General features: G+C 42.8%; 1 long non-coding RNA gene across 1 annotated transcript; it reads right to left on the bottom strand.

The window, feature by feature from the left end:
• Nucleotides 1–2,830: 2,830 nt before the first annotated feature.
• On the bottom strand, nt 2,831–21,596 carry LOC132648229 (uncharacterized). The gene is made up of 3 exons (XR_009586599.1): nt 21,505–21,596; nt 12,513–12,604; nt 2,831–3,276 (listed from the first exon to the last, which is right to left on the bottom strand). It is a non-coding gene; the product is annotated as an uncharacterized LOC132648229 (long non-coding RNA).
• Between the last annotated feature and the right edge of the window lie 568 nt (nt 21,597–22,164).

Raw genomic sequence — 22,164 nt, 5'->3', positions numbered from 1 at the left:
TCTTTTCTGTCTGAGCTTATATCAAAAGTGCTTTTCATAGTACCTAGCACATAGTAGGTACTCATAAATATTTATTGCTACTTTTCTGCGATTTGTTATTATAACATGCTGGAAAATTCATGTGGTGCTCACAGCACATTCTTTCTGAATTGGATAATTACCACACAGAAATGACAGATGACAGCTAAATCTAACATGTGAGCTTCCTCATGTCCTGTTCTCATTGTGGGTTGTCACATGGAATCATTATGAGGAAGAATACTAGAAAGAATGTGAGAGAAAGTATTCCTGAACATCACATGCTAAGTGGATTAAGTGACAAGTCCCCAACCTTTCCCCACATCTGGCTCTCATGTGCTGTGAACTACAATGGGGACACCATGATGAAATCAAAGGTTAAAAATGTAAAGTGAAAAAAAAAGAAGAAAAAAGTGTAAAGTGACAAAAACCACAGGATTCCTTTTTAAATTTCATTTTTTTAATGGGCATTGGTATTTTGTCTGCCTGTATGTCTGTGTGAGAGTGTTAGGTCCCCTGAAACTAAAGTCATAGACAGTTATGAGCTGCCATGTAGGTGCTGGGAATTGAACCCAGGTCTTTTGGAAGAGCAGACAATGCTCTTAATCACTGAACCATCTCTCCAGCCCAACAGAATTCTTCGATGGAACATCAGCTGGGAGATGACCAGACCCGACCATGCACCTGCCACAAAGCAAACATGTTCTTCATGGCTCATTAAAACTGCAAGAAAGAGACTCTTTTCTATTAAGTAAGGCTGTGAATAGAAATTGATTTTGTGCTTATAAAAATGTAATATGCATAAAATGCTATACATAAGTTAAAGTATAATCTTTACAGTTAAAACACGATCCTCATAAAAATATATAGCAAATGCCTGTCAAAGGTTTATTATCGCATTAATGAGGGAGGCAGTGAGAAAGACGTAGTTCAGAGAGCATTTTGAGAAACACGGCATGCACTTAAAAGAGGATGGCACGTCAGGTCCAACATGAGAGAGATTAATGCCCCACAGGGCAACAGGAGCCGTGACCTTTGGAGCTGTCTTTGCTACGAGACAGAAATTATCTGTGTCTCTGCCACATTTGATCTACATGAAATCTCACTGAATTTGAGCCCTTAATTAATCACAAGTAGCAAAGTCAATAAAGATAAAATCCAAGGATCATTAATTGCCCTCAGGTCACCTTGGCAGATGAGGCCTTTTTACAACACTGGAAGAACACGCCATATTTCAAGATTTAGATAATTTTTCTTAACAATATTCTCTATCGCTTTGTTATATCAAAGTCGTGTGTGGTGGCACACAGCTGGAATCACAGCACTTGAGAGGTAGAGGCAGAAGGATCAGAAGTTCAAGGCCAGCCTGAGCTATATATCAAATTCAAGTCTACCTTGGGATTATATGAGACCATATATATATATGTATGTATGTATAAGTGTGTGTGTACACATACATATACATATATACACACATAGATGTATATGTACATACACATATGAATATAGACCTATATACATATACGAATAGCATATACGTATATGAGAGATGACCCAGAGGTTGAGGAGCATAGTTTAGATCCCTGCACCTATGTAACAAGCTGGGTCCCTGCAAATATGCAAGTGCCTATACCCCAAGCCCTGAAGAAGACAGAAAAAGGAGGGTCTATTCAGAAGTATTTCTGACGTTTATGGCTTCCAACCAAGCCAAGAGCAAGCCCAGCATTCAGAGAGAGACCCTGCCTCAAAGGAATAGGAGGAGGACAGCAGACACCCTCTCCTACACACACACACACACATCTAAAGAAGTTAAAAACAAAAACTGTTAGCTCTTATTTTTGTAAGTACAATCTGCTGATACTTTTACAGTATGTCCAGCTCGAACGTGAGTGAAAAGAAGAATTTAACATTATTGTGTGTGTTGTTCCTGTTTGGTTTGGTTTGCACTGTCTGGAAGGACTGGATTGGTTGTCTCCTTCACTAGATGCCAAGGTCTTCAGGATCAGCTCCTGATTTCAGTGTTTGCTTCTTCATCATAAATTTGTACTGTCTAAAGTTCTGTCTGCATTCTGAGGACACAGGACTGATGCTAGTAAATAACTGAACGTAACCAAAGCAGAGAAACTGTTATCCTTAATCAAGACAAGCTTTCAAGCTCTGAAAAAGCTGAACCTGGGTCCAGGCCATGGAAGCCTGCCTAGCTGAGCATGGCTGAGTCTCTGGCCACAGAGACTGTCATTATTATAAGAGAAACAAATCAGTCATGGGGAGTTAGTTGTCTCTGAAGTAGGGGAAAGACACCATCCTTTGAAAAGTAACTGAGGACTATAAAATGCCAACCGACTTAGGAAAGGCTCTAAAAGGAGGTGCGCCAAGGCTGATCCTCCCTAGACGCAGTTTTTCCTTTTCTGCCGAGACAAGTTGCTCAGCAAGTGCAGGAAGGGGAGCTACAGTGGGCTCCGTCATTTCTCAAGGCTTTAAGAATCTGAGGTGACAATGACACATCAAACATACTTTTAATTTTGAAACCTGCCACTAAGTTATTAACCAGGGCTCTCTGGTTAATAGAACACACACATACACACATACACATACAATACAAACATAGACACAATACATGCACAGACACACATGCACAAACACATACACAATCATACAACATACCTATACATACGCACAGAAACATACACACACACAAACACACATACATACTCATACACACATACACCCATACACACAGAAACACACACACACAGAAACACACACATGCATATATAGAAACACAAACACAAGCACATGGGAGGGTGGAGCATGAAGATTTATTGAATTGTCTTATATAATTCATTATTGGATAGTCCAGGAATGGCTGTTTCCAGCCTGCACAGAACAGCACCTAACTCCTCCTTCTGAAATGCTGGGAGCCTCAGAACTAGTGATGAGGCCCCCATGCAGCACTGATCACCCAGAGTTCTGAGTGGCTCCGACTCTGACTGAACAGGCTGAGGGAGAGTCTGGTGTCCATAGGCAAAGGTGGCTTTCCCTTCTCCTGTCAGGCCTCTAGCCTGGTGGACGGTGAGGCCAATATTCAGAGGTGTCTCTCTCCCTCTCGATTAGTTTACATGTCAGGTGTCACTGGCAACACGTGAACACTCACATGAAGTATGCTTGGCTGGTTTCTGATCTCTTGGTCTAATTGAGGCTGTCAGATAAAGTGAGGCCTGGGCCAGAAACCCAGCCTTCAGTGTAGTGGTACCAGTGCTAAAAAAAAAAAAAAAGAAATGATTATAGCACATCCGAATCCTATTTGCTGATAAATGAAAACATTTGAAGACAGCCCTATATCCTGTGAAGAGCTTGTTTCCAGATTCCCAGAAGGGAAACTAGACACAATAGTGACGGCCTTCGACACAAGTGTTCCCCAAACCAAATTTGCATTCTTTCTATGACTTCTCATCATCACTAACAGCCAAGACAATAATGCTATGTAACGTTACATGCTTAGACACCTAAACTGTGGGTGGTCTAACTGTGTGCGCGCTTAGCGTCTGGAGGCATAAACTTCATCGCACTTTTGGTTTATCTTCTTTATTTCATCCACTCTTGGATCAAATATTCAAGGAGCCCATTCAGGGCAGATTATAAGTGTTTACATACACCGATATTTTCATCTGGGCTCCACCCGGTACCCAGCCCATAACAGGTGCCAGTCACTACACGAGGGTCAGCACTAGTGAGCGCTGAGTGGTGCTTTACAAATGGGAGTGTCTAGAAAGCCCCAGGACAGCAAGCATGGCCTGAAGGAAAGGACTGCTCTCCTCTGACCCATCAGCTCCTCTGCTGTGTAAATGTGTCTAGTAAATGGGTGTAACTCCTTTTCTGGACTTATGCTCGTCCCTCCAGACTACCTTATCCATGCCTATACTAACTGCTGATGTTAACAGTTCAAGGCCTTTATACAGCTCATTTCTCAGCTGACATTCAATCCTGCATAACTAATCCTTCGCTGTTCTTTAGTAAGTAGCAAAGGTCTTGCCCTTTGTACATAGCGTCCTGTGATATTATATTCTGGCACCCTTGATGGGGGGGGTGAACCGAAACCTTCAACCCTGAAGTCCTCAAAGAAGCAATTCTAACCATACCAGATCTAGGTTGTGTCGGTGAGCTAAATTTTCATCATGAAATGATCAGCTGGGTGATCAGCTGGGTGATCAGCTGCACACCAAAGAGACTCCTGGGCATTCCCCGGTCGCTCCGCCATGAACCTGCACACATGAGCTTCTGCAATGTCCCTGCCATTATGTAGTCCATATGCACAAACTCATTCCATATGAGGGTTGTTTAAGGCAAGCGAACTAGAGAGTTGGAAACCAAAGGGCAGTTAAGTCGTACATCCTTCAAGGGCTGCCTGCTGTTGCGGTCTCTGCCCAAATTAAGCATCCCATATGCCTCCACACTGCAGCTGGGATTGGCAAATATGCTGAACCGCATATCCTTCGTATCTTTTCCTTCACGTTCTGGAAGGGTGGGGAAGCAGCGTCTTCCTGGGAGTGTATCAACATGGCGCGTACGCCGATAAGCAGCAATAAGTGCATCCTGTGTTACTCCTGAACTCTCACAGCAACCTCATCTCACAGGCCTGAGGCAGCAGTCTAAATCAGTGGTTCCCATAATGCCCTGGTAAGGGGCTGCTCCACTTTTCTGTTTCTGTTAGAGACATATTTTGTAAAATAGCATTCGAATGCTATTTTAATTACATTTTGTTATAGACATACAAAATATAGGCCCAAATCTCTATTACTATGTTCAACAAAGTTATGCTTTTGTTAATTCAAATTTTCTGAGTATTTGCTGTTTGTTTCCAAATACTCCGCAGAAAAGACTAGTGCTGGTCAAAAAACAGCATTTTAAGTAGCTCAGGCCTGAGAGAGGGCTGGCAGCACCTTAGACAGCTCCTTCTCCTTCTCTCGTGGTGGCCTTCTTGAGAACAAGTCTTGTACATGGAACTGTTTGCCTAGGTGTTATGAATACAGCCTGCACGTAGTACCTCACCTATAGTACATATGGAGAAATATGGAACATATACACAGCACCACAAAGGGGATATACTAAGCTCACTTCCATCCCCAGGTTCCTCATGGTAGGAGGGAACCAACACCCAAACGTTATTCTGACTCGGAATGTGCACCATAGCACATACTTGCCACACTCATATATGTGCATAATACCCTACACAACACAAACAAACAAATATAAAAAGCTACAAAACATGTAAAGTTGCTAATAATATATACACAAATTATATATGTCCACACACCATGAAGTTTTATTCAGCTGTAAAAATATTTAAATTATACCATTTGCAAAAACAAACAGTTGGAACTGGAGTTTATCATGCTAAGACTTAAAAACACAAATATTCCATTTTTTATCTCATATGTAAAATCTAAGCTTAAATATAACACACACATATTTATATATATATATATATATATATATATATATATATATATGACATGAAAGCAAAAGAGAGCTAATGGGAAACAGGTCTAATGTAAGGGGAAAAATAATTAACAAGAGATTAAAAATAAAACATTACTTATTTTCTCGTGTGGACTCTAGATTAAAAATATATTTATTGGCATATATTGTCAAATGCACACACATAATACAGAGGTAGAGCTGTGTGGACAGAGGGCAGCAACTATAGGGGAAAAGGGGTCAGGTGGACAGTGGGTAGGAGAATAACAGCAAGTTATGGTGTTATATGTACAGAAATGTTCATGGCAAGGCCCCTCTACCCCAGACAAAACTCCAACTCCAGGCCGCGAAGATAAGAATTTTTGTGCGTCCCCCCCAGCCCCCCCGCATCTCCCATGCCAGATGTTAAACAATGCTGTTTTGAGGAGGTAGAGGAGCCAGGGCACACCTCCAAGTCCAGTGGTTAATTTTAACCCATAGTCAACCAGTTCCCAGTTTACCGAAGTCCTTCTTCCTTCTTCCTGGGTAGCTGAGCTGTGCAGATCCTGGGAACGTGGCTATCCCGCTAACAGGCCCACCCTGAAACACCTCCCACTCATCAGACCTTGCCCGCCTGGGTCATGCTCCTCTGCCAGGTCCTTGCAGCTGAATGTTTGCAGTCTCTGCAGAAAGCATACTCATCTCCCATGACCCTCCCCACACCCGAGGTGGCTCGTCCCCCACCCTCAGATTCGCTTACTTGAAATGGAAAGTTGGAATTTGTAAATCTATTTTGATCTGATTTTTTTTTGTAAATAAAAAAATTAAGCTTAGATAGAATATATCCCAGTATAATTTATTCTTTCCTGCTCCTCACGTGCAACCTGAGGTCCCTATTTCTCTGAGGAAAAATTCTTTCATTACTGCATTGTCCCAGCCACGCTGCTCCCTTCTTCACTGTTTATAAAAACACTTCTGGGAAATTAAAACAAGATATGCTATTTTCCAGAGAAACTAAGCTTAGGCAGACAGCACTGTTTTGAGTGCGATTGGAAACTCAAAGCCTAGCACAGTGATTAGCAGACATTGTGTAAATGGTTAATTATGATGATGGAGGTGATGTCTGAACCCACCTACTCATCAGGAAAACGAAAAGAAAAGAAAGCCGTTAGTTTGGAGGCTGCAGACCGAGCTTGGGGAACAATGCTGTCTGATACAGCTTTTAGGAAACTTCAAACCCCCTTCATCTGCCCAATTTAGGCCTGGAAAGCCACGACCTCCTGTTTTTCATTTTTGATTTGGACTGGGGCCTGAGGCTGAAACCTGAGATCATTACCCCTTCTGCTCAGCACCCTCCCCTGCGCCTCCCTAACTCCGTTATTTCTCCTATTAATATCTCATCAACATCGGGCAGGTGCTTCCAGGAGGTTCTTCATTAACAAGTTGTCAGTGGGACAGAGTCAGATTCCCAGGGCTAAGGGAAATCTGCAGGCAGAGGCAACAAACACTCTGAAAATGATTTCACTTTCGACGGGCTCTACACTTTCTTATCAAACTCAGCTTTGGACTTACCTATCTGACTTCCAAAAACTTTCTCATAACTTCCTCTTGCTTCAGCCGGTACTTGCTCTCAAATTAAACCTACTTTTATGCTCCATGAAATATCTGAATCAGCAGTTTTTAAATATTCAATATATCTTTAAATGCCAACAGACAACAAGTATAGCAGGTGTTTAATTGTGGTTTAAAGATCTACATTGTTCACATTTTACAATCACAATTAAAATTAAGCAATAACACCAAAGGAGTTCCGGTACACAGCAATAATACTTACCCGTATAGTGGAATTGATAAGGACCCAGATATAATGGTGCCCATTGTAGTAACCCTGTGGTGAGTGATTGCTATTCTGCTGTTAGCAAACAACCAAGAAATACTTTATTTTTTCAGAATTATCAATTTGTTTCCAGGGTATGTGAACAATGGAAACCTTAAGGGAGAATGCAATAGTTAGCGAGGTATTAAAACAGTTATATAACTAATAAAAACGCTAAATCAACTTAGATATGCAGCAGTGTGTCATTTCCATTTTAATAAAAAAGTACATTATTCTCTTCCCAAAATTACAAAATTTTATTTTTTTTTACTCTGTGCCAACATATTTGGAAAGTAAAAAAGTCATAAATCTATGGTTTCTGGAATTGTCGTTTATGTGATTCTCTAGTCCTTAAAAAAGATAGAATAAAAAAACAGGCATTTTCATAAAACGATCGATTTGAAAAATTATTTGCATTCTCTGCTTGCAATTTTTTTTCTTTGGGAGGTTGGAGGAGGAGTACAGGGACTTATAAATAAAACACATTTGATTTTCATAGCATCCTTGTCTGCTGCGTATGGAGGCCTCTGAATGTGAGCTCAGAAAGGCCAAGCACAGGGATGCTTTACTGAGAAAAGCACTCCCTCCTCCACTGTGCAGGCTACAGGATAACAAAAGCCCAGGCAGAGGGTTAGACTCCTGCTCAATTAAGTCCAGGCCTTGGCCAGATGGGAGACAGTCTGGACACAGAGCCAGAGGGCTGTGACAGCTCTCACATTTATAGGCCTGGCCACAAATCTGGGCAGAAATGATCACTTCTTACATCAGCCAGTTTAGATGCACTCATTTCTAGCACACAGAAAAAGGCATATCAACAGGAACCAGGGATGGCTTCCAGCACCCTTGATACTTCTCATGGGTTTAGCTTGCCCAGGTTGAGAATGAATGTCTCCCGTGAGGAGGAGTTAGCCTCTGCAAGGGCCTGAGTGTAGCATTTTGGAAATGCTGAATAAAGGTGAGAGGAAGGTCAAAGCCAGGTAGGACCTATGAATGCACCCCTGCAAATGGTCCAACAGCAAAGCGGGAAAGTTGAGCTGTGCTCCCATGGATACATTCTTGCTTTAGGCCACCCGAAACCAAATCTCTGGGGATAAGGCACGTGCCCCCTAGGTGCTTCTGGTTGTTATGTTCTCTCTCTCTGTCTCTCTGTCTCTCTCTCTCTTCTCTCTCTCTCTCTTTCTCTCTGGGTGTGTGTGTGTGTGAGAGAGAGAGAGAGAGAGATGCATGTGTGGGAGCATGCATACCATGGCGTATGTGGAGGTCAGAGGACAACTTTGTGGAGTCAGTTCTTTCCTTCCACCTTGACATGGGCTCCAAGTATGAAACTTAGATGGCGAATCTTATGTCCCTTTGCTGAGCCATCTCAACTGGCTCCCTTAGGTGATTCTGACACACCGATGCACACCTGAGTTGAGCGATATTGTATTAAAGTTAGTGCACGCTTTATACTTTTATTCAATGAAACGTTTGTGTGTGTGTTATTAGTGATATAATTCTCTTCTTTGTTCCCAAATATTCAAGTGAAGTTGTAACGAATCAAGACCAAGCGCCATGTTTATTCTCTGACTTAACCATTTGGATGGTTGTGTAAATTCTAGAGAACTGAGGATCTAACTCAACATAAATTTGGAAACTGAGGCTAAGGGAAGGAATGCATTACTACCTGCTCCTCTGCAGCCTATGTGAAGGAAAACCTATTGATACTTTTCAATAGAACATTAGGAAATACAAAATGTCTGGGTCTGATAAGAGTGCACCATGACAACGACAGCCCCTGGTGATAATCATACAGTTGCATATTCATGCATTCATTTAGCAAATTTGTCGAATGTTATACAGGCAAACCAATGACTTGGCTATCTTGAGCATATGTAAACCCTAGATATGATCTCTGTGGTCTTGGGTCATCAGGCTAATGAGGGTGAACAGCATGAATTAAAAAGCACAGTAGTCAAGTCCCATGATAACTACTCAGAAGGAACTATGGTTCTATGAAAACCAAAATGGAAGGTGATCTACACATGAATTCAGGAAAGGGACACCCACACAGAGAGCATGAGGGATGAATAGAAGTTTACCAAAAAGAAAAAGGAGCACCCCTCATACAGAGAACAGCAAATGTAGATATCCAGGGGTGAGTGAAGACAAAGAGGGGGGTTAGGAGACCAGAATGAAAGAGGAAATGGAACAAGAGCAGACTGGAAGTAAGCATAGGCCAGGAAGTTTGTAATAAAATATTTACATCCTCTTAAACAGAACTTGCTTGAGTCCCATTGTGCAGATGAAAAGCCAAGGCCCAGAGTCTAGTTAGCATACCTTGGGTCACACTGCTAGAAAGTAACTGGAAGTTAGGCCAACCAGGGGCCCTGCTCACAAATACAGAGAAGTTCTAGACGTGATCTCTGCATGCCTCCGGGGGGGATCACATGCTCCTTCTGTATCACACCAATCAGCATGGAGCTCAAGGGCATGAACTGCAATAAATGGAGCTGCCAAATGTCAGAGGAACTGCAGAACAGACAAGGCAGCTGGCTTAAGACTTACCTAGCAGAATCTCTTCATATTCATATTGCTCTCTTCATATTGTTTGCTTTGCATTGCATCACGGGAAAACAAAACAATATAAGCAATAAGAACCTTTTATTATTTCAAATAACATAAGTTCCAGGTCTGGGGGAGTTGTGTAGTTAGCAGAGCACTTGCCTAATATGCCAAGGCCCTGGGGTCCATCCCCAGCCCAAGGAAACCAAGCATAGAGGCGCATGACACACTTGTAAGGTAGAGGCAAAAGGATCAGACATTCAGTCAGGCACAATGGCACATGCCTGCAATCCCAGCACTCAGCGAGGCAGAGAAGTCACAGAGATCTCTGTGAGTTTGAGGTCAGCCTGGTCTACAAAGTGCGTCCAGAACATCCAAGGCTACATGGAGAAACCCTGTCTCGGAAAAGCAAATAAATAAATAAATAAATAAATAAATAAACCAGGTCATAATCAAGGTCATAATCAGCCACATAGTAAATTCAAGGTCATCCTGAAAGACATAGGAAACTGTTTCAAAAAACAAAAATCGTGAGGGCTGGAGAAATGAGTCCGTTATTAAGAGCAGTGGTTGTTCTTCCAGAGAACCCGGATTCAGTTCCAAGTACCCACAAGGCAGCTCACAGCCATCTGTAATTTCAGGTACAAATCAGAACTTTGCCCACTTCTGATCTTCCTGAACACTAGGTATGAATGTGGGTCAACAGATACATCTAGAAAACATTAATATTAATTAATTAGCTAATTATTTAATTAGTGTAAAACAACTAAATTAAAATTAGTGTAAATCCTGAAGAGGGAAGCAAGTAGTCACGCATCCTTGACTCACTGAACTTGACCTCTGTGACCCTTCATCACATATACAGATGGGACAACCATCAGCAGCAGAAGAGGGTTTGGTTTTCCTATGCCAGAGCAAGCAAATGTTTTCCCCAGACATAGGCCCAGTCCTGGACCTATTCATTTCTGAGAGGAAGCGAGCAGGGCCTAACTCTAGGTGAGCAGCTCCTGCAGAGGAAGCATCAGGCTTACAGTTCATCGCCAATTGTGCTTCAGTGTCTGCACTAACTGGCCCCCACAGGAAGTAAACTCCTCCAGGCCAGATGAAGTTTGTGTTATCTCCAGAGGCCATGGTTTCAATGTGAATCATCCTTCACGGGCTCATGCGTTGAACGCATGTGTGGTCTCCAACTAGGATTCTATTTTGGAAGGCTACAGAACCTTTGGGATGTGGGACCTTGCCCACAGATGTAGGTCACCAGGAGTGGGCCTAGGAGGTAATTATCCACTTCTAGTTATAGCCTGAGCTCTTTGCTTCTGGGTCAGCTACCATCACGCTCCCACCACTAATAACCAAGCCAACCCTCATGCCTTTCTTGTCATAACAGAGTAATATGTGCAGCGTGAACCAAAATAAAATCCTTCCTCTCTTAAGTTGCTTCTGCCAGGCATTTTGTCACAATGAAAATATAATTTATATACTTTTGAGTCGGTGGAAGGAAAATGATGATGTACTCACACAGCACATCTCTCTCTGCTTCAGCCCAAGGGTGAGGGTGGTGCTGAGAACCTGCAGGAGTCTGAGCTGAGTCCCTCTGAAAGCAGCTCATGAAGCAAACAGCCAGGCAGCCCGGCACCCTTTCCATGGCTCGGTAGCAGGTGTTATTGAGGCTCTGTGTGTAGTGAGTGAGCCACAAACCTCATTCAGGCTTAAACAGTCCTGTGTGTGTGAGTAGGAAACAGGACCCACAGCCAGCCCATGTGCTGGGCTTCTTGGTAACTTTGCATTCCCTCTCTCTATGCATCCTCCTGCTCATGAGCCCTTTATGGTTCCCACAGATGTGCTGTGAGTTTCTAAAAGGCTCCTCAAGTACAGGAGTCTGAAGCAGAGGTAAACACACCCACGCAGGTATATGTATTCTCTATGGGTTAGACTGTCAGCTCTACTACTGCGTAGTTTTGTGAGTGACGTCACCTCTCCAAGCCCAAATTTCTTCATCTATGATATGGCAATTCTTTTAAGGGTTATAAGAATTGGGTGAGGGAAGGGCCATAGCAAGTGCTCAGTAACCATCACGTGTTATATTAGCGAAAGAGTTGCAGCAAACACAATAGACCAACAGACAAGACAAACAACCTAAGACATGCAAAAAGACATCTCCACGTATTATCTGGAGATAAGGTTCTAGTGTCAACAGACTCTGGGGTTTCAAAGGTAAGAGAATTCTCAGAGATCACGCAGACTTCTTACATTGTAATCTAGGATTACTGGAATCTCCTTGTCCCCCAGAAAGGTAGAGGTTGGCATCTCTAGAAAACTTCTAAAACCCCAAAAATAGTATATAGACATATATATGAAATCTATTCTGGAGAGTCATCCGAGCTCATGACTTCCTGTTAACCTACTTATTGACACACACACACACATACACACAAAAGCTTCTACTTTGACCCTCAGTGATCTGTAGATTGGTCCAGAACCATTCAACACACCCTTGGCTTTAATTCAGGGTGACATTGTTTCTGGAGCATCAGGCCTGTTGTATTGTTACTTTTGTGTCCCTGTGATCAAATTATCTGATACAGATTATTTAAAGGAAGAAGGATTTATTTCCACTCACATTTCAGACCATTTCAGTCCTTCATAGTGGGGAAAGCATGGCAGACAGACTCCATCTGAGGCAATGGAAGCATGAGGTGGGGCTGTTCACATCTGGAGGAGAGGAAGCAGAGAGCACAGGTTTCAGGTTCAAAGGTCTGCCCGACAGCTGGACCTCACCTCCTAAGGGTTCCAAAGGCTCCCAAACAGCCCCACCAACTGAAGAACATGCACTCAAAACCCGAGCCTGTAGGGTCACTTCAGACTCAATCTGCTGTGGACTGAATGTGAAATATTTCCCAGAGGTATTTATGTCTGATGGTTGTTGCCATGGTGATGTGAGAAACCATTTGGGCTTGTGACCTTGCTGGCAGGCATAGGGCTGTGAGGGAAGGTGTATGGGTTACAGCTGGGCACCGCTTCTGGTCCAATCTCTCCAATTCCTGATCCTCTAAGATTCGAGGTGTTCCCCGGGTTATTACTGTTATCACTGGCTCTTCCATAGTGTCCTACCATGAAGGACTGTTGGCTTCTCAGACTGGGAAAGCCAAAACAAAGCTTCCCTTTAGTTCCTTCCTGTCAGGTATTTGACTACAAAAACAGGAAAGTAAGTAAGACAATAGTGTCAAGCCATACCCTAAGGGCCATGGCAGAGGACCCACAGCCAGTGTGGAAAGACGGGGCAAACTTTGGTCACATCATCCACAGGAATGTTTCAGTCGCCAAAAGAAGTTGTGTGGAAAATCGTAGTTTGGGCCAGAGGTTGTACGGTACTTCTCTTAGCAGGGAACACTGAAGGCATGTGGCAAAGAAACTAAGAATTGCCATGTTGAATTGATCCCTGACTCTGACTTCAAAGCCTGTCAACTCTCAGCACAACAGCTTTCCCAAGAGAAGCAAGCAAGTTTGATTTCCTAAAGTTTTCATTGAAATGTAATCTAAGGTTGTAAGGAAATGTAGTAGTAAGGGCTCAAAGCACCAGGTAGAGACATGAAAGTGCTGGAATCACATAATTCAGTACAAATGACTCCTGATTCAACACGGAAGAGAGATCAACAATAAAACCAGAAGGCAAGAAACAACTGGAATTGGAACTTTCTGTTGTTTGCCTAACATGGAAATAAACCAACAAGCAAGAAGACAGTTATGACACTTCGGTCAAACTTCACTCTGTAAGCTTTGGGCCAATACAGGAGAATTCACTCTAGGAGTTTAACAGAGAAACAGGTGAAGCAAAACTCTGACAGGAGAGTGGCTGTCAGTGGTTAGGGGTAATTTGCATAAAGTCACAGCTGCAAGCACCCAGTTATGGCTGTTGCTTGTAACCACATTCCAGGGGAGCCTCAGCAGACTACAGGAAGTGGCTAGAACCAGCCTGGGCCCATAAAAGGAAAGAGCTCCACCAACAAGGACAAAGGCAGGTATAGCCACACTCCTCACAGAAGGACCAGGATCTTCCTGACTCCCAGCTCCCTATCCAAACAGGCTGTTTCTAGCTCTGTGATTCTACCAGGTTGATTTACCAGGTTGTTGCCAACTCTGTGCCAGTCACTTTCAAAGTTGTGTCTCAGTAATGTGACATAATAAAAGGATGACCAGACCACTGAATAACAAGTTAGGTGAGGATGCAACTTGCTGCTTTCGAGCAATGGTCCTCCAGGTGGACAAGAACAACAGCATCCTTAGGCACTTGATGACAATGCAAACTCTTAGACCTCAACCTAGACCTCTGGAATCAAGAGCTTTGAGAGAAGAGCTCCATATCTACCAGGTCATTCAGAGAGCCGCTGTTGCAGAATACAGTGGTCCTGAAGACAGGAGAGTCCCTAGTGGAAGTACTTTGCCAGCTGGACGTTGAAAGAGATAGAGAATAGGGGAGACAGTGCACTTCACACACTGAAGTAAAGAAGTCGGCAAAAAAAGTGCCTCACTTAAGAGGTAGTGAGGCAAACACCTGGACAGAGGAAACAGGAGCTTCTAAAAGATGGGAAGATACAGACCACCTGGAACTGTTGTCTTTAAAATTGGGAACCAAAATGTTTGGACAAAAAAAAAAAAAAGTTAGCACTGGTTGCAATACAAAAGTGAACATTTTTACCCTGGAGAATGAATGTAGAAAGAGGCTAGGAGAGGTGCTGTGATCAAACACCGTGAGTGAAAAGCAAGTTGGGGAGAAAACTGTATAGTTGCTTTGCACTTCCATATTGCTAGTCATCATTGAAGGAAGTCAGAGCAGGAATGCAACAAGACAGGACCTGGAGGCAGGAACTGATGCAGAGGCTTTGAAGGGTGCTGCCGATTGCAAGTTAGGCAGGCTTATCAACAAGGCCTCTCTGTAGAAAATTGTGCTTCATATCAGTGTGTTCCAGCCTCTTTAGTACCAGGCCATGCTTTGAGGTTAGGAAACCAGTTTTGCTTTCCTCTATACCACACTCTGCCAACTGCATCCTGATCCCTCTCATAGAGCTAGGCACACCATTGTGTTTATCTAAACCAGTAAACAAACGCTTTCTTACTGTAAATCTGTGTTTCTTCTCCTCCTCTTTTCTCCTTGACTTCACACTTTTTCCTTCTTCTCCTCTTTGCTCGAATCTACCCTTCCTCTAACTGCTCCAGTACTTAACTGTTCAGGAAGCCATTAGAACCCAGCAGAACATGAAAGAGCAGGCGTTCCTGTTGGAGATGACATGGGTAGGAAAAAGGGGGCAGGCTCCCTAGTTCACAGCAAGGTACCCGGAACAGACAGGTAGTTCTGTGTAGAAGTGTGACTGAGCACAGGGAATGAGAGCTTTATGAGGCTAGGAGGAATCTATTCAGAGCCATAACATGAAAGAGGCTATTGGAATTCAGAGAGAGAGAAGAGCAAACATGCAAGAGAGTACCGAAGCATGAGAAGTCATAGCCCAAGCAGGGTGATAAGAGCATCCCTTAAGAATGCTGTTCTGAAGATCATCCTGAGTGACGTATCCTAGAAGCAGAAAGACACACATGGTATATACTTACTTATCAGTGGATATTAGACATATAATATAGGATAAACATACTAAAATATGTACACCTAAAGAAGTTAAGGAAGAAAAACAAAAAAGAAGCTAAGGAAGGAGGACCCTGAGTAAGATGTTCAATCCTCATTCAGAAAGGCAAACGGGATGGACATCAGAAGAGGGAGAAAACAGGGAACAGGATAGCTCTGAAAGACTTTACCCAGCAGAGTATCAAAGCAGATGCTGAGACCCATAGCCAAACTTTGCGCAGAGTGCAGGGAATCTTATGAAAGAAGGGGGAAATAGAAAGACCTGGAGGGGACAGGAGCTCCACAGGGAGAGCAACATAACTGAAAAGTCTGGACACAGAGGTCTTTTCTGAGACTGATACTCCAACCAAGGACCATGCATGGAGATAACCTAGAACCCCTGTACTATTGTAGACCATGGCAGCTCAATCTTCAAGTGGGTACCCTAGTAATGCAAACAGGGACTGTCTCTGACATGAATTCAGTGGCTGGCTCTTTGATCACCATCCCCTGAGTGGGGAGCAGTCTTACCCAGGCCACAGAGGAAGATAATGCAGACAGTCGTGATGAGACCTGATAGACTAGGGTCAGACAGCAGAGGAGAAGGACCTCCCCTATCAGTGGACTGGGGGAGGGACATGGGAGGAGATGAGGGAGGGAGGGCGGGATTGGGAGGGGCCAAAGGAGGGAGCTACAGCTGAAATACAAAGTGAATAAATTGTAATAAATACAAACAAATTAATTAATTAAAAAAAGAATGTTTGGCATGGGCCACCAAATCAACTACACAGGACTCATATGGGCTCACAGAGATTGAATTGGCAAGCATGGATCCTGCAAGGGTCTGCAAGGGTCTGCACCAAGTCCTCTGTGTATATGTTGTGGGCTATTAGCTTGTTTTTGTGGGACTCCAATCGTGGGAGCAGCTGTGTCTCTGACTTTTTTGCCTGCTCCTGGGACTCTTTTTTTTTTTTTTTCTACCGAGTTGCTATGTTCAGCCTTGATATAAGGGCTCCTGCCTTGTCTTATTGTAGCTTGTTTTGTTGTGTGTGGTTTTGGGAGAGGGGAAGTTGGGGTGAACTGGGAGGGATGCAGAGACAGGAAACAGTGATCAGGGTATAATGTATGAAAGAAGAATCTATTTCCAATGGCAGAAAGGAAGGAAGGGATGGAGGGAGGAAAAGAGGGAGGAAAGGGAGGGAGGGAGGAAGGAAGGAAGGAAGGAAGGAAGGAAGGAAGGAAGGAAGGAAGGAAGGAAGGAAGGAAGGCTTTTTGGTGTGGTGTGTCTGAACCCAAGCTGGCAAAGGAGGCTAACAATTGGGGAACTCTCAGGGACAAACTGAAATGAAAGCCAGAGTCAAGTGTGTGGAGGGGATGGACCACATGGGAGAAGACATGGCATAACTGATGCATAACTGAGTCAAATCATAACACAACAGACAACCCAAAATGAGGAAGAGCCCACAGATAACTGTCTTGTCATCCTTAAAAGCTTAAAGGTCAAGACAGTACAGGAAAGACTGAAAATTATCCCAGATTAAGGGATAGTTTAAAGGCCTATTACTTAAAGCTTCAGTAATCCACCATTCTACATGTAATAAACTTTACAAAAAAGCTACATGTTATACATTTAAAAAAAAAAGGGTGACAATAACAGACAAAACCTTAATGAGCCTGAGGATTAGCCAGCAGTAATATGTCAGTGTGTTGCTGATGATCATGTCATGCTTAAGAAAAGAATGTCCTCAGGCTAGAGAGTTGGCTGAGCAGTTAAGAGCACTTGTTGCTCTTGCAAAGGAGCCAGGTTCAATACCCAGCACCCACCTGGGTGATCAATCATCTGCAATTCCAGTCCCAGCACCCACACCAGAAGCTCACAGCTGCCTACAACTCCAGCTCCAGGGCATCCCACACCCTCTTCTAGCATCCTTGGCCACCAAGTATGTACATGGGACAAACATGTATGCAGATACATGTACAAACATGCATGCAGATAAAACGCTTATGAAAATAAGTAAGCTTTTAAAATTCTAAAACATAGATTCTAAACACAATATTTGTATAATCTAAATGGTTGGCTTAATTGTGTGTACACATCTATATGTGGAATTGTTGCAATATTTACAGTTTATTCATGAGACTCATTAAATTAACAAGTAAAAATTGACAAATGTCAATGTTATATGAAAAAAATCAACAATTTATTTTTAAATCAAAATTTTTAATTTAAAGGAAACCCTTTAAGTTGGAAATAGAAAAATTTCTTTAATAGCCTTCAAATTAGCTATCAAAAATGTATGCCGATGATGAAACATTAGATGTGCCCCATTACTGTGTAGCCAGGGCAGTTCAGAGTCCAAGTGGGTGACCTAGTAATGGGAACAGGGACTGCCTCTGACATGAACTGACTGGCCTGCTCTTTGATCACCTCCCTCTGGGGGGAGCAGCCTTACCAGGCCATAGTAGAGGACAATGCAGCCACTTTTGATGTGAACCGATAGACTAAGATCAGAAAGGAGAGGAGAACCTCCCCTATCAGTGGACTGGGGGAGTGGCATGCATGCAGAGGGAGGAGGGAGGGTGGGATTGGGAGGGGAGGAGGGAGGGGCTTATGGGGGGATGCAGAATGAATAAAGTGTAATTGATGAAAAATTAAAAAAAAAAGAAAAAAAACAAACAAATTTATATTCCCTCCAATTGTCATTGCTTAGCATTTACCAGTGCTATGTATTGAGTGTAACTACCACAAAGAAACAAGCAAATGATCATCTTTGCAGATGTTTGTGCTACTTGGAAAATCAAAGAAAGCTGATCATCAGAATTAATATGAAATATCAGTATAATTTCCAAATCTAAGACTTGCATCTGTGCCCTGACCCCAGGATGACAGCCACTGAGGTAGACTCTACCTATTTTGCTTCAAATTCTATTGTTAGCATCCGTCAGAGTCCCTGTAATGGAGAGGACAGTAAGTACTTTTTGAACTAATTCGAGTTCAGAAGTTCAGAAACCCTGAAAAGTGAGAATTGCTTCCTTCAAAGAACTAGCTTCCAAAAATAATTGTGTGGTCTTCACAATTGATGTAGCAAAAAATTAATAAAATACTACACAGCTATGTATGATTTTTCAGCAAGCTAAGACTAGCAGGCCATTTATGACAATTTATAGTGTACATTGAACCTGGTATGAAAAGACAGAAGTCAAGTCTCTCATGTCAGGTCAGGAACGAGGATGTCAGTTCTCACAGTCCTGCTACTCTGCGCTGGTGTGGAGATACTTGCCAGGACAGTAAGTGCTGACAAATAAATGAGCAAATAAACGCATGGCCAATTTATTTATTTATAGATAAGTTCAACAACATGATTATGCGGCAAATGCGAAAAGTGCCAGAATCTTCTAGAATTAGTGTGAACTCAGAAGAACTGCATGCAGTATACTGTAAGGTCCACATAAAATTGTACCGCCCACAGGCTTCCACTTCCTCACTTGTAAAGCGGAGCACATAATCCCAGATGCTCTGCTGTTACGGTTTTGGTGTGCAAGCTCCCCCCCCCCATAGGGTTTTGCACCCCATAGAGGCTTAATAAAGAACAGCTCGAGTACCACAAAGTACACAAGGGCAGATAAGGGTGCGTGTGTCCTTTGGTGTAAAACAAAACTATGAGTCTTTGAGTTAAAATATCATGGTCCTTGCTGCCACAAATATCTACAGCCATCTAAGGTTCACCAAAAAGGGACACAATGGGTGCATTTGAAGCTCCCAAATTCAGCTTTGTGTTCTATTTCGAATTGCCACTCTCAAGCAAATTGAGAAAACCAGATACCTCCAAAAGGAATGTTGAATAGTTTGGTAAACTATGCCATGAGCAGTGAGTACAGTAACTTAAAAGTAACAGCCATATATGTGTAGTTATCCACCATACAATATAGGCGTAGACATCTTCAGAGGGCAAGTTTGTGACCCCTGAGTGCTTAATATTAGAAACAGCAGTGAGTGTTATTAACGAACTGTTTATCTTTCTGGTAACAAGTGGTCAAAATATAATCCCAATATTTATAGACAAGGATGATTAAAGCTAAAATTACAGCATTTACTAAGATCTCGAAGTTAGCCAGTACAGAAGCACGTATTGGCTATGTTCTAAATCTTAATCTGACTCTGTGTACAAAGGCTTATCACGGATCTCACCATTCAGAGAATCTAGCAAATCCATGATTTGGTCCAGTGGCCTGGGCCTTATCGGTGAATCTAGTACCAAGCAAGAGGCAAGTGTTCTGAAGGCAGAAGTTAGCCCACAGTGCTGAGCCTAAACACAGGAAGGGCTGCATCTCACCACTGAACTGGCGCTCTCGACCAGAGGGGCAGGGCAGATGCTGTCGATGCTGCCGAGTGTTTGAAAACCTGCTGTGTATATTGATGCCAAGAGATTGCTGCTGGCTCTTAGAAACAAACAGAAGACAGAGCAGCCATTTTATCCATCAATACAAAATACCGTTAGCCAAAAGCAGACTTTGGATTTGGTTAAGAAACACAGGTCCCATCAGATGTAGCTGCATGGTCTTCCTCTGTGGCCTGGTAAGGCTGCTCCCCACTCAGGGGGAGGAGAACGAAGAGCAGGCCAATCAGTTCATGTCAGAGACAGGCCCTGTTCCCATTACTATGGAACCCACTTGGACACTGAACTGCCATGGGCTACATCTGTGCAGGGGTTCTAGGTTATCTCCATGCCCTGATGAGACTTGATAGACTAGGATCAGAAGGAAGGAGAGGAGGACCTCCCCTATCAGTGGACTTGGGGAGGGACATGGGTGGAGAATGGGGGTGGGGGAAAAAGGGGAGGATTGGGAGGGGAGGAGGGAGGGAGCTACAGGGGAGATAAAAAGTTGATAAACTGTAATTAATAAAAAAAGAACATAATTGTGGAACTTTCATGAGAAAAAAAAAAGAAAGAAAGAAAGACAGGTCTGTCATACTCCCATTGGTAAGCTGAGGTTGTTGACTGGGGTGTAGATATTCTTCAGAGGGTTATGCGAACCCCAGCTCAGAAGTGAGGCCTCCAGCATGTGTGTGGTGATGCCTTGCCCTGACAGCTGGATCAGCCAATGAACGGATTTTTAAATGATTATTCAATCTCTTCCAACAGAACCTCATTAGCTACGACCATTGTCACCTTGTATCTTCTCAGTGAATTGGGTTTTCAGTTCAGTAGAAGCTTAGAATTTTCCTACTCATGCGGGCAGATTAAAGCTCTCAACTAACTCAGGTGTAACCTGTTTAATTCACCATCCACCTAATTACTGCAGCTGCAGATAAACCAGGCTAACAGGAAAGGCTCTGCTTCCAAAAAAACAAAAGAGCAAGTATGCAGGCCTCTCGCTGGCCAGGAAAAGAGGCTCTGCATGGCAGAAATCTTAGAAAGAAACAAATGCTCCAGTGGCTTTGAGAATCTATAAATTCTAAGAGGAAAAGATGATAACATATTCTTTGTGCATTTGGGGGCTGCTTGGAGCAACTTTTAAAGCCATTTAGTGGTACAAGGTCACCTGTTTCCAAATGAGATCTGAACTCACCAGGTTTTTACACAATTCAGTCTTTAAAACCTAGTATTTCTCATTACAAATGAGCAAATGATGGAGACTAGAATCAAGGACATTGTTTTAAAGTGAACCCTCTGTCCTTCAGATAGGTTAACTTTGAAATAGGAACTTAATTGCAAGTCTTTTGCTCTAAAGAACATTAATTGGATATATCTTATTGTGGCGAAAAAAAAATCGTGTTTCAAAGGGAGATAACTAAAAAACACCAGACTTTTGTTTTGACAGGTCATTTTTCTCAAAAGGCATACCCAGAAAATAAATTACTTGAGCATATACTTTAAAAAGAATAGAGAACTAATCTTAAAGGACCAGTTAAAATATTTCTTTCTTTCTTTCTTATTTTTTTCCAAAGGTTATGGACTAAATGAAATTTTTTCAGTTTGACGGAGAGTAATATTCTTACCTGTGGAAGGAAAGCTCCATGCTGTGCTTTTTATTTTGTAAGTGACAAGTTCAGGGCAACAAAATATTCGCCATATCCCTGCTAAGCCGTTGCTGTGAAGTGTGTTTGGAAACACATCTTAGCCCTGTTGTGTAGCAACCACATTGTATTTTGCAAAGTATGGCCAAGGGAACTGAGCAGGACAGTAAAGTTTGTGTACTCCTGACACCATCCAGTCTAAGCCTAACCCCAACTATTAATGTAGTCCCCAACTACATTATATTATGCATCTGTAAAGGGCAGTGCCTGCCTCTTCGCAGCAGGCAGCCAACTGAAGCTCTAAGCGACTTAACAAGCTGAATCATTCCTTTCTCTGCCTCTTTGTCTCTGTCTGTCTGTCTGTCTCTCTCTGTGTCTCTCTCTCCCTCTCTCTCTCTATCTCGCTCTTCCCCAGCATCACTGGTAAAAATCTATTGGCTCCCTAGACATGGAGGGGGGAAGACTAAACTCTCTGTTTCCATCTTGATAGACAGTGTCAACAACTCAGTACCACCTCCTTTCCAGAGAACGTCGTTATGAATTCCCTCAGCACCTGGCGATGATGGTGTATGCCTTTCTTTAATCCAGCCCTCTGGAGACAGAGACACGTAGATCTCTGAGTTCAAGTTCCACAATTCATAA

This window comes from Meriones unguiculatus, chromosome 16 (assembly GCF_030254825.1).
Source record: "Meriones unguiculatus strain TT.TT164.6M chromosome 16, Bangor_MerUng_6.1, whole genome shotgun sequence".
Classification (NCBI taxonomy): Eukaryota; Metazoa; Chordata; class Mammalia; order Rodentia; family Muridae; genus Meriones; species Meriones unguiculatus.
This window is presented reverse-complemented; position numbering and strand designations above follow the sequence as displayed.